This window comes from Delphinus delphis, chromosome 9, assembly GCF_949987515.2.
Source record: "Delphinus delphis chromosome 9, mDelDel1.2, whole genome shotgun sequence".
NCBI classification, from domain to species: Eukaryota; Metazoa; Chordata; class Mammalia; order Artiodactyla; family Delphinidae; genus Delphinus; species Delphinus delphis.
Genome location: NC_082691.1, coordinates 86,021,856 through 86,034,486, shown reverse-complemented (window position 1 = coordinate 86,034,486; position 12,631 = coordinate 86,021,856). Strand labels below are relative to the sequence as shown.

The 12,631-nt window shown below is 42.0% G+C and overlaps 1 protein-coding gene across 3 annotated transcripts in view; it reads right to left on the bottom strand.

Annotated features, from left to right (window-relative positions):
- MKLN1 (muskelin 1) overlaps positions 1–12,631 on the bottom strand; it is a 355,934-nt gene that overhangs the window by 204,155 nt on the left and 139,148 nt on the right. The window lies entirely within an intron of this gene.

Below are 12,631 nucleotides of genomic sequence, written 5' to 3'. Positions count from 1 at the left end.
GTGCCTGTTGCACTATCAAATTGATATTGTGTACCTCTAATTGCATGATATCAGGGGGTGTATACGTCAGGTTGTCCCACTGGTAGTGATGTTAAGTTTGATACTCGATTAAGTGGTAACTGACAGAGTTCTCCTTTGGACAGCTCTATTTTTCATATATGCAAGGTGATACTTTGGTGCACTGTGTCTATCCTGCTTGCCATTGTATTAGTTTCCTAGGGCTGCTGTAACACAGTACCCACAAATTGGCTAGCTTAAACCAACAGGAATTTATTCTCACAGTCTGGAGACTAGAAGTATGAAAACAATGTGTTGGTAGGCTCCCTCTGAAACCGTAGGGGAGAATTCTTCCTTGCCTCTTCCAGTTTCTGTTAGCCCAGACATTCCTTGGCTTGTAGCTGCAGCACTTCAATTCAGCCTCCATCGTCACATAGCATTCTCCATATGTATCTGTATCTTCACATGACTGTCTTCTTACAAGGACACCAGTCATATTGGATTAGGATCCCACCCTTCTGCAGTATGACCTCATCTTAACTAATTACATCTGCAATGAACCTATTTCCAAATAAGATCACATTCTGGGAGCCTGCGGGGGAGGCTCCATTTTTTGAGAAACATAATTCAACCAATGACACCCATCAACCCTTCACCAAAAGGTTTTATCATCCACTGATAGTCCTTGATTGAATCAGTTATTACACTGAGGATTGTACAACAGTGTTTCTCTTAAGCCTCATTATTTATTCAACGTTTATTAGCTGACATTTTTCTGTAATGAAGGTTTTGTTTTCCTTTTTCTCTCCTATCTCTTCTTTCCTCCCTCCCACTTTTTAAATCACTTTCAATGTGTGACTTTTTTTACAACCATCATTTTTATACAACCATACAAACAATATTTTGGTGATCGAATTGTCTCAAATTTGGCTAATTAGAGCCCATAAAGTCAACTCTTAACAAATAAAAGTACAATAAGTATTTAAACTTGTATTAAAATTTAAATTCTTCTTTTTTAAAATGTGGCTACTCCCACTAATCTATCCCATAGGACCTACTTCTGATGTCCAAATAAATTGGGGCCCATATTTTTCTCCGTGGAGAGGCTATGTGATTGTTCTCCATGGGAAAATTCTCATCATCATTCCCAAAGTATAGCCATTTTTAAAAGCTGTCATTTATTGAGCGCCTTGCTTTACATGTGTTATTTTCATTGTCATAATAACTGTGCCTTAGTAATGTTACTACATATTACAAATGAGAAATCTGAGGTTCAAAGTGAGATACTAGAAAGAGCATGGATTTTGCAAGCTCATAGTTTGAATGCTGGCTCTATCACCTATTAGGTATGTGATCTGGGGCCTCTGTAGGCCTTGGTTTGTTTATCTATACTATGGGGTTGATGATACTTTACTCACAGATTTGACCCAGCAGCTCATCTAACCTAGAGCAGGTGTTTATTAGTTCTCTTCTTTCCATATCCTGATGATGGGCCATGACTTCTAGGTCATGTTGGATAAATGACTGTGCCACAGAGTCCACTAGCAATTAATGAGGAGTTGATCAATTTTATTAATTCAGAATATGCTCATTACTTATTAGATAGCTTTACCTAAGTTCCAGCTAAAGTTTACCTTTAAATATCTTTGGGGAAAAAAAAAACAATTTCTTAAATAATATTGTGGGAAGCAGATCATATCTATTCAACTTAAGAGAACAACTTTGGGGGAGATCTTTTGCATTTGCATAGGAATCTTATTTACAAATCAGTATCATTTACAAATCAATTTTCAAACTATGTAGGCTCAACTTTCTTTTTGAAAACAGTGCATTCATTCATTCCACAAATAGTATTGAGCATCTGCTATGGCCCATGCAATGGTCTAGGCATTTGGGATACATCAAAGAATAAAATAAATATTTCTGCCCTTGTTTACCTTCAATTTGGGGGAGATAGGTGAAAAACAAATAAATTTGAAAATTGTACAGAGTATTAAAAGTAGGTAAGTGCTAATGAGAAAAATAAAGCAGGGGTGTACAGGAGGGGATTGCTATGTTAAGTAGGGTTGTCATCATTTAAAAGGTGAGAGCTGAGCGAAGACTTGAAGGAGGTGAGGAAATTGGGCATGTGGCCATCTGGGAGAACAACAAACGCAAAGGTCCTGAGCAGGAGTGCGCTTGGCCTGCTGGAGGCACGGTAAGGAGGCCAGTGCGGCCAGAGTGCAGTGAATGAAAGGAAGTATTTTATGCAGCTAACACTTAGATAGCCCTTACTCGTAGCACTATGTTAAGCACTTAAAAATATTAACTGGGGCTTCCCTGGTGGCGCAGTGGTTGAGAGTCCGCCTGCCAATGCAGGGGACACGGGTTCGTGCCCCGGTTCCGGGAAGATCCCACATGCCGCGGAGCGGCTGGGCCCATGAGCCGTGGCCGCTGAGCCTGCGCGTCCGGAGCCTGTGCCCCGCAACGGGAGAGGCCACAACAGTGAGAGGCCCGCGTACCGCAAAAAAAAAAAAAAATTAACTAATCCTCAACAACTATGTGGGTACTGTTTTTTCTCTTTTCCAGATGAGGAAACTGAGGCACAGGAGGGTTAAATAACTGCCTCCAAATCACATAACTAGCAAATGATAGAGTTTGAACTGGAGCTCAGGTAGTCGGTCTCTAGAGACTTTTGGTACTCTTGAGTACCCAAGTATGCTATCCTGCCTCCTAGTTCCTAAGAGGTGAGGTCCAATAACTGGAGACTAGATCCCCAAGGTCATTAAAGGCCATTGAGGATTTGAATTTTTATTCTGAGTGATACAGATTTTGAACAAAAGAGTGACATGTCTGTTTTTGTCATTGTTCCAGGAATTTCCAAAGTAGTTACATACTTTAGGTATGTGTTACTCTGGGCATTTAATATGCCTATGTAAAGTCAAAAGGATTTCAATTTATGGGAAGAAAGAAATTTTGATATGTATAATTTAGAGATGATATCCCATCAAATATCATTTGTGTAAGAGTGATCTCTCCTGTTTTTAAAGTCTTACAGGAACCTCTTTATTGTATGGATCTAGCAATACTTATGTATTTGGCTGTGCTTTCTTGGGACACCAAGGCAAAATTTTGACCAAAAAGCTTTGTTTTTCTATTTTGAAGGGGAAAAAATTCATAGGAGCAAATGGTTATTTAAGATATGTCCTATCTACATACCAAAGGTGATGGGTTAGTGGTGCTGACTTCTTGGGACTTAATGGGTCAGCACCCTGTAGGGGGCCACCCACCTTCTCTGGGGTTTCATGACCTCAAGTGTGGAGTACTCTAGAGGCAACTGCCCCTGAGAGTAACTAAAGGACGCAGGCTTGAGCCACCCAACCTGCTCAAGATAGATTTAGGAGCAGCACATGGCAGAGTCAGCCTGGAGAAGAGAAAGCATTGGGAAGATTACACAGTCATCCAAGAATGATATTAATGATGGTAATTGCCATAATGTATTTAGCGTTTACTGTATGCCTAGCATCATGCCAAATGCTTTACAAACACGAGCTATATAGTATCATCATCCCCATGTTGTGAGTAAAGAAGCTAAGGCTTAAAGAGATTAAGTAAATTGCCTAAAATCATATACAGCTGTGACTTAAGCTCAGCTCTGCCTGTCTCCAAAGCCCATGTTCATACTCATTTATTCTATGCCGTGTAGGAGTATAATTCTCTATGGTTATTCCTTCTGTAACCCTCAGAACACTGTCTTCCTGGAGGTGGTTCTGTCTCAGCCACTACTGCAGCTGACTTGCTTTGTTTGGGCACATGTAGTCCTGCTACCTGGGGCTGGAGGTTATCTACCACTTTCCCAGCCTGGCCTTCCCCCTGATTGCCACTGAGCAGCTAGTCTCATCAGCCACACTCCATGAATTTCTGGCTTCTCTCTCTACTCCCCAACTAGGACTAAAGGCCATACCATAGAGCCTTGGCTGTGGCTTGCTAAGAAACTAACAATGGGAACATATGATGACATAATGTAGAAGTATGAGGAAAGAAACTACTGGTGTGATAGATTTTGATCAGTGGGAAATAGGAGATGGGAGAGAACCATGAAGGTAGATTACTTTTCCTTTCTCCTTCCCAAGAACTTACCTGAGCATGTTTTCACCATGCAGCATGTCTGGAGATATTCTGCGTGCACATGCAGGTGTACCTACTGTCTCTGTAGGCTGTTCAAACATCACCTTGCGTTGCTTCACCTCTTTCTCGGTCTCTCTTCCCTATTTCTCTCACTCTTACTGCCCTGGGATTACATCTCCTAAATAAAATATTAGCCTTAATTCTTGGTTTGAGTTCTATTTTTCTAGAAAACATAGGCTAAGACAGGGGTCCCTAACCCCACCCCTCCCACCCCGGGCCACACAGCAGGAGGTGAGCGGCAGGCAGGTGAGTGAGGGAAGCTTCATCTGCCGCCCCCCATCACTCTCATTATCGCCTGAACCACCATCACCACCACCCCCTTCCGTGGAAAAGCTGTCTTCCATGAAACCGGTCCCTGGTGCCAAAAAGGTTGGGGACCACTCGGCTAAGATATTCAGACCCAATTTCTCTCAATGGAACCACCACTGCCTACATTCCCTTGGCTCAGAGCCAAGCTTCCAAAAATGTATTCCAAAAGATAATAGCTGGTAATAATATTGTCAGTCTTATTAGTATGCCTGATAGAATTCATGTATTCCTCCAAAAAGGTGTCATTTATTTGGAAGAAAATAAAAAATAATTAAAAGGATCCTTGGTGGTAAAAAGATTCTAAACCAGTAGCTCAAAACTAGCCTCAATCCTAAATCCACTTATGCTCTGAGGTTCTCACAACTAGCTTTCCCTTCCTTTCTAGTCTTGCCCTGGATTGGGTCCCCATTATCCTCTCTTAGACTATTATAACACCTTCCTAATTTGTCTTTCTGTTTCCGCATTTTCCTACTTCTGATCCAATCTGAATACCACTGCCATCAGTTAAATAGCCCTAAAAGCTGATTTTATCTTGCTTTTCCACGTTCAGAAACCTTCAGTAACTTCTCACTGCCCATAAAATAATGTCTAAAGTTCCTTCTAAAACAAATCTTCACTCAAGGCCCTCCACAAACTGTCGTGACCTACATTTCCAGCTTTAATACCAATGTTAGTGTTTCTCTATTCGAATTATACCACCAGCTATTCTGGGCTGCTTGCTTTTCCCAAACATGTGTTTTGCTTTTCTGAGACCGCCATGCCTCTGCAATTGAACTGGACAACAGAAGTACTTGTGGGTTTTGATAAACCCTCTGGGAAGTATCAGAATGCTTGCCACACCCATAAGCACTTCCCAGGAATTTCTAATTGACAGGACACCAAATTATGTATCAACTTATTCTGCCATTCCAAACAAAACCATTTAGTCCAGGAGCAGGCACCTACCCTAGGGCAATAAATTTATGCTCGTATGATGACTTGTCAAAGGAAGCTCTGCCTAACTGCCTGTACTTGATGGTGAGCAGCCAAACCAGTCAGGCCCTTTGGAGGGGTTGAATATGAAATACAAAAAGATAGTCAGGAGTTAGCAATGGGGAGAAAACTAAAAGATCCACAGAGGGAAGAAAGCTGACATCACATAGCAGAAACCATGAAGCAATAGAAGCTGTGAGATAGAGAAAAGAACAGAAAATACTTAGTAGGAAGGGCAACAGAAGCAGAGTCACAATAACAGCAGATAATTAGAGTACAAAGCAACAGATACTTACTGCCAAGAGCCCGCAAGATAACCCAGCTGCTATGGCTATATTGTGTGCTGAATCACCTTCCAGTCCCCACTGGTCATTACTTAAACTTAGAGGCAACCTGAGTCTATCTCTGTTCTGGAAATTAAATTTTTGCCTCTCAGTGTCTGTATCAGTCAAGATTGTGGCTGGAAACTGAAGGCACACTCAGCTGGGATTTTGAACATAATTTGATGAAGACACTATTTACAAGGATGTAGGCAGGGTTTCTGGAACTTAAAAGTATCGAGGCACCCAAGGACTAGCAAGAATGGAAGCCAGGGCTGAAGAGACAAAGCACGGAAATGGTGTTATGGGAGTCCCGAAGGAGCTCGAGCTGTGAAAGGGCATAGCTACTGCCAGAACCCGGCGCTAAAGCAGAAAACTAAGAAGAAATACCCCCAAACTTTTTTTTCTCCTGCCCTCTGATACTTGCTGATACCTCCCATTGGCCAAACCCAACAGTAAGCCAGAGGGCAGTGGGCCCAGGTGAGTCATCTGTGGATAACAGCCTCACGGGGCACAGAGCAGGGCAGAGGAGGATAGGAGGCTGTCGCGGACTACCTAGTGGCACCTCAAAAAAAAAAAAAAATGTCCACAGGCTACTGCCTGGAACCTGAGAAAATTATATTATACGGCAAAAGATGTGATTAAGTTCAGCATCTTGAGTGGAGGAGCATATCCTAGTTTATGTGGGTGGGCCCTAAATGCAATCACATATATCCTAATAAAAGAGAAGCAGGGGAGTTCTGAGAGAGAAGAGGAGAAAGCAGTGTGTCCATAGAATCAGGATTGGAGTGAAGTGGCCACAAGCCAGGGAAGCCTGGAGCCATCAGAAGCTGGAAGAGACAAGGAACAGATTTCACCCCTAGCGCCTTCGGAGGGATCCTGGCCCTGCCAAAACCTTGATTTCAGACTTCTGGCCTCCAGAACTTTGAGAAAATAAAATTTTGTTGTTTTAAGCCACCCAGTTTCGTAATTTGTTACAGCAGTCACAGGAAACAAATACAGGAGCCAAATGGAGAATAACCAGCACAAAATCTATTCATCTCAAGTGCCATGTTGACCACAATGATATCCCTGATCACCTTGGCTGAAAATTCTTTTGCCTACCTTCTGTATTCCCTATGGTACTTCTTTTTGGACCACTCATATAGTTCAAATAAAATGATCCCAAGTTATAGTTACTTTTGCATACAAATATCTTTTCCTCCTAACCAGATTATAACATTCTCCTTTAGAACACGAAACTTGTCTTACACATCTTTGTATCCCATGAAAATCCTAGCACAGTACTTTGAACAGAGTGCACATTCTGTAATTGGTAAATGAGCAAGAAAGCCTCCATTTGTCCATCTGTAAATGGAAAATAACAATGTCCACTGACTTGCCTTTCAGAGATAATAATGGCAGTGTTCCCTGGAAACAATTTCTGTACCTGTAACAGAATGATATATCTGAAACACCCATTCCTGCTGGAGCAATTCCTTTAAAAAAAAAAAAAGTTTGGTTTTAGTGTGTCCTCTGTTCCATGTGGAGCTAAAAAGGCTTGGAGTTTCACCCCAAGGAGGAAAAGGCAGGGGATAATTAAGAAGATATAAAAGCTCAGTATTGGTGTTTTCTCAGGAACTTTGATTCCTCCAGTAAATATTTATCGAAGGACTATTATGTTTGGGGCTTCCCTGGTGATGCAGTGTTAAGGGACACGGGTTCGAGGCCCAGTCCGGGAAGATCCCACATGCCGCGGAGCAACAAAGCCTGTGCGCCACAATTACTGAGCCTGCGCTCTAGAGCCCGCGTGCCACAACTACTGAAGCCTGCGCACCTAGAGCCCGTGCTCCGCAACAAGAGAAAGCCCGTGTGCAACAGCGAAGACACAACGCGGCCAAAAAAAAAAAGGACTATTATGTTAAAGTACAGTCCATAAATGCTGGGGAGACACACACACACACACAAGCACATAGAATAAGACGTAATTCCAAGTTAGTAGTTGTCACACAACATGATTAATGCTTTTTATAAAAACTTGATGCTATGGGACCAGAAGGAAGGGAATGATTAACTCTATTGATAGAAGGTTTCACCAAAAAACATCACATTCAAGCTGGTCTTTTAGGACTTTATCAGGCAGAGCAAAGTCAAGAGCATTTGGGGACCAGAAGAAGTAACTTTGCTTGAGCTGTTGCCAAGCAAACCACACCCTCAGTTCAGTCCTATTGTATCCACAAAGACCTATTTTTATTCATTATCCTCATAGCTACTTTTTAAGAGAGGAAGAGAATGCCGAGTACTCCCCTATTTTGTACCTAGATATTTTTTGTAATAATTTAATTTATTTAATTTTTGGCTTCGTCGGGTCTTCGTTGTTGTGCGCCAGCTTTTCTCTCTAGTTGCCATGAGCGGGGGCTACTGTTGGTTGTGGTGCGCGGTGCGCAGGCTTCTCATTGCAGTGGCTTCTCTTGTTGCAGAGCACGGGCTCTAGGTGCGTGGGCTTCAGTAGTTGCAGCACATGGGCTCAGTAGTTGTGGCTCATAGGCTCTAGAGTACAGGCTCAGTAGTTGTGGTGCACGGGCTTAGTTGTTCCACGGCATGTGGGATCTTTCCAGACCAGGTGGGTTCTTAACCACTGCCACCACCAGGGAAGTCCCACAGCTAGATATTTTATATGTCACTGACAGGAGATTATCAGGAGGGAAAGCAGAGGTTGACTTCTGACAGGCCCAATAATGATGAGTCCAAGTAGCCATCCAATAATGAGTTAATGAAAACTCTTACCTTTACCTGAGCTTCTCCCTCATTTCTGAAAATTGAGGCAGGCCATGCTGTGAGAGTGTGTGATACCAGGGCATGAATAGCTCTGAGGAAAGCAGGTGAGGAATGAGAGCACTCCCTGGTCTTACTGCCCCAAACCAGGAAGCACTTCTTTATGGCAAAGCCCCCTTGAATGGGGATTATGGCTGAAGCCCTCTGTCCTCCCCTAGGCTGACCTTCAGATGGCTCCTTGAGGAACAGCTCTGTCTGGGGCATGGCCCAACTTCTCTCCCAGCCCAGCCCTGCTGGGCCTCTGAGACCTCATCCTCACCCTGCAGCTTCCACTGGAAAATTAGGAAGCTGGGCAACCAGAAGTACACATCACTTGTCCTTGTTTCCTCAAGAAGCCCTTCACCTTCCAGACCTTGCCAGGAAGCTGGCAGCATTTTCATGAAGCAGTAATAACAAGAACAGAGCGTTCTAGCCTGCTGGAGCCTGCTGGCTGGTCACTCTTTCCACTGCCTTTTGTTTTCATGCAGCATTCCCTCACTTGCTTCTCAGATTCCTCAGGGCTTTGAAAAAGCCACAAGTGCTCCATACAGTGACACCACCCAGCGGGCTGGCAGACGTCGCTGACACGCACCCTGCCCTAAGCAATGGCACGCAGGCAAGTCCCAACTACTGGCACCCAGCCATGCACCTAGGAAGAGGCATGACAGCTCCCAGAAAGCCAGCATTGTCCCCCATCAGCCCAGCTGGCAAAGGTGGGACTTTAGATTAAGTACCAGCCAGTGGACTGGTCAATCACATACCCCTGTTTGATTCAAAACGCATCTGCAAGGTATGTTAGGCGGTTGGTACTTCTCTACCTATCTTCAAGGATCTAAATGCAGCCAACATAGATGTTACCAACAAAGTGCTAGGGCACTTTCACCATACCAACTCACATACCAATGTATTAGATTGTGTATACATACATACGAGCTGATGATCTCAATGATATGAATTCATTCATAATCCCCATTCATTTGTGTTTCAGTATCACCTGTGGCCTGTTTCAAACCACACTCCAGAGCTACCCTAACAGGATCTATGAAAATAGGACCCAGATATGTATATTTTTTTAAAAACTTGACAGTGTTGGTTAGAATATAGGATGAGAGAAATTCTCACATATCATTGATGGGAGTAAAAAGTAGTTCAGCTACTGCGGAGAGTAGAGAGCAATCTAGTAAAGTTGAGAATGTGCACATTCTATTCCCTAACAATTTCTGTTCTAGATATATTCCCCAGCAGAACTCTCAAACATGTGCCCAAGGAAGCATACACCAGGATATTAATTACATCATGATTTGAAATAGCAAAGAACTAGACATATCAAATATCCATCCATAGAATAGATTCTAGAATATTTATGCTATTGGTCTATTGCAGTACTATATAGTATACTATTACTATATTATAGAATGGACTAGCTCTACAAGTGTCACATGGATAAATCTTAAAAACATGATGTTGAAAAAAAAAGTTTCAGAAAAATACGTACACTATTTGTATACATGTTCAAACATCCAAAACATATTGTCTAGTAAAAATATAAAAGCATATGTGGGAAGGATTTCCACCATCTTCAAGAGATTGGTTATCTCTGAGGAAAGATGGGATGGAAGGGCTTTTTTTTGTAACTAAAATGTTTTACCAACAGTCCCCTACATATGAACGAGTTCCGTTTCAAGAGCGTGTTTGTAAGTCCAATTTGTTTGTAAACCCAACAAAGTTAGCCTAGGTACTCAACTAATACAATCGGCTATATAGTACTGTACTGTCATAGGTTTATAATACTTTTCACACAAATAATGCATTAAAAAACCACAAAAAATATAGAAAACATTTTTAACCTTATAGTACAGTACCTTGAAAAGTACAGTAGTATAGTACAACAGCTGGCACACGGGCTGGCATCGAGTGAACAGGCAAGGAGACTTACTGACTGGAGGAGGGAGAGGAGGGGGGAGATGGCAGAGCTGAAGGATCGTCAGCAATAGGAGACGGAGGGCAAGCTGCAATTTCACTCACTCCTGATGTTGATGGCACAGGTTCTGGTTCCTTGCTGGATTCAATTCTTTCTACTCTCTTGAAAAAACAATCCAGTGATGTCTGGGTCGTAGCTCTTTTTTTCTCATCATAGATGACATGGTAGCACTGGATTGCATTCTGAACGGCTGCTTCAACCTTCTTGTCCCGTTCTACATTCCAGTCCTGTGCCTCAAAAATTAACATTGTCTCCTCAAATAAAGACCCTTGCCATTTCCTGCGCCATGAATCTCTTCAGTTCTTCAGTTACTTCTTCTTCCTCTTGTCTCTCTTCATCCTTTCTCTGGGCCTCCAATTTCTGATGCTTCTTAGCAGTACGAGCTACATCACTGCTGCTTTTACGCTTGCTCCCGGACATCCTGGGCTTGAAATAAAGATATTGTACTACTGTACACTATACAATACTGTACAGTAAAGTACACAGAAGCACAACCACTTGTAGAGGATGGACACACATGACAATGTACGCCAGACATGTGAACTAACTTACGTGATCGGACATGTGAATGCGTGATCGCGTCTTTGAAAGTTCGCAACTTGAAGGTTCGTATGTAGGGGACTTACTGTATTTATAGTTTAATTTAAGCAAATATGGCAAGTTGTTATAATTTATTAAATCTGGATAGTGCATATATGTTCCACTGGTAACTCAGAGGGTCATCCATAGCAGAAGGATCCCTTGAGATTTTTAGGGTTACTGAAATTAAAAGTTTGTTTATGGGAATGGCTCATTATCAGTGAGCCTTCAGATCCTTTCTACTCTGTTTTTTCCGGACCTCTCCAACTTTTAATTGTCTCTCTACTCCCTGAACTTTGCTAGAGCTCTAATTATTTGTAGTGTTCACTTGGTAATTCTGTACTTTCCTGTACGTTGCTGAAACAGGCTATTATTCACTCAGTAGTTTTATGTCTTATTTCTTGAATTAGGCTATAAGCTTCTTCAGAACAGGAACCATATCTTGTTCATTTTTGTATTTTCTATACTATCTAACACACAGAGTAAGCAGTAAAGCATCGTGATTAAGAAAATAAGATAAAACGAGTTCAGAAATGTGGCAGGATATAAGAGCAATATACAAAAATCAGTTGTATTTCTATACACTAGCAATGAAAGTTCAGAAAATGAAATTCAAGGCAATCCTATCCAGATCCTATCGCTCTTTCTATCTTTCTTTTTTGCATAAATTGACAAGCTGATGCTACATTTTATATGGAAATGTAACCCAGAATAACCAAAACACTTTTGAAGAGGAAGAACAAATTTGGAAGATGCTCATTTCCTGATTTCATAATCTACAATGAAACTACAATAATCAAGGTCTAAGGCATAAGGATACATGTTTAGACCACTGGAATAGAATTGAGTGTCCAGAAGTAAACCCTCATGTATATGGTCAGTTGATTTTTTGACAAGGGACCCAAGACAATTCAATAGGGAAAGAGTAGTTTTTTCAATAAATGGTGCTGAGACAACTGGCTATCCACATGCAAAAGAATGAAGTTGGGCTACACCTTACACCATACAAATAAATTAACTCAAAATGGATCATAGACCTAAATTAAGAGCTAAACTACAAAACTCCTAGGAGAAAACATAGTAAATGTTTATGACCTTGGATATGGCAATGGTTTCTTAGATATGTTGCCAAAAGCAGATGTGACAAAAGAAAAACATAGATAAATTGAACTTTAAAAACTTTTGGGGCTTCCCTGGTGGCGCACTGGTTGAGAGTCCGCCTGCCGATGCAGGGGACACGGGTTCGTGCCCCAGTCCGGGAATATCCCACATGTCGCGGAGCGGCTGGGCCCTTGGGCCGTGGCCGCTGAGCCTGCGCGTCCGGAGCCTGTGCTCTGCAACGGGAGAGGCCACAGCGGTGAGAGGCCCGCGTACCGCAAAAAAAAAAAAAAAAAAAATTAAAAACTTTTGTGCTTCACAGGACACCATCAAGAAAGTAAGAAGACTACCCACAGAATTGGAGAAAATCTTTGCAAATTGTATATTGACAAGGAACTTATATCCAGAATATATG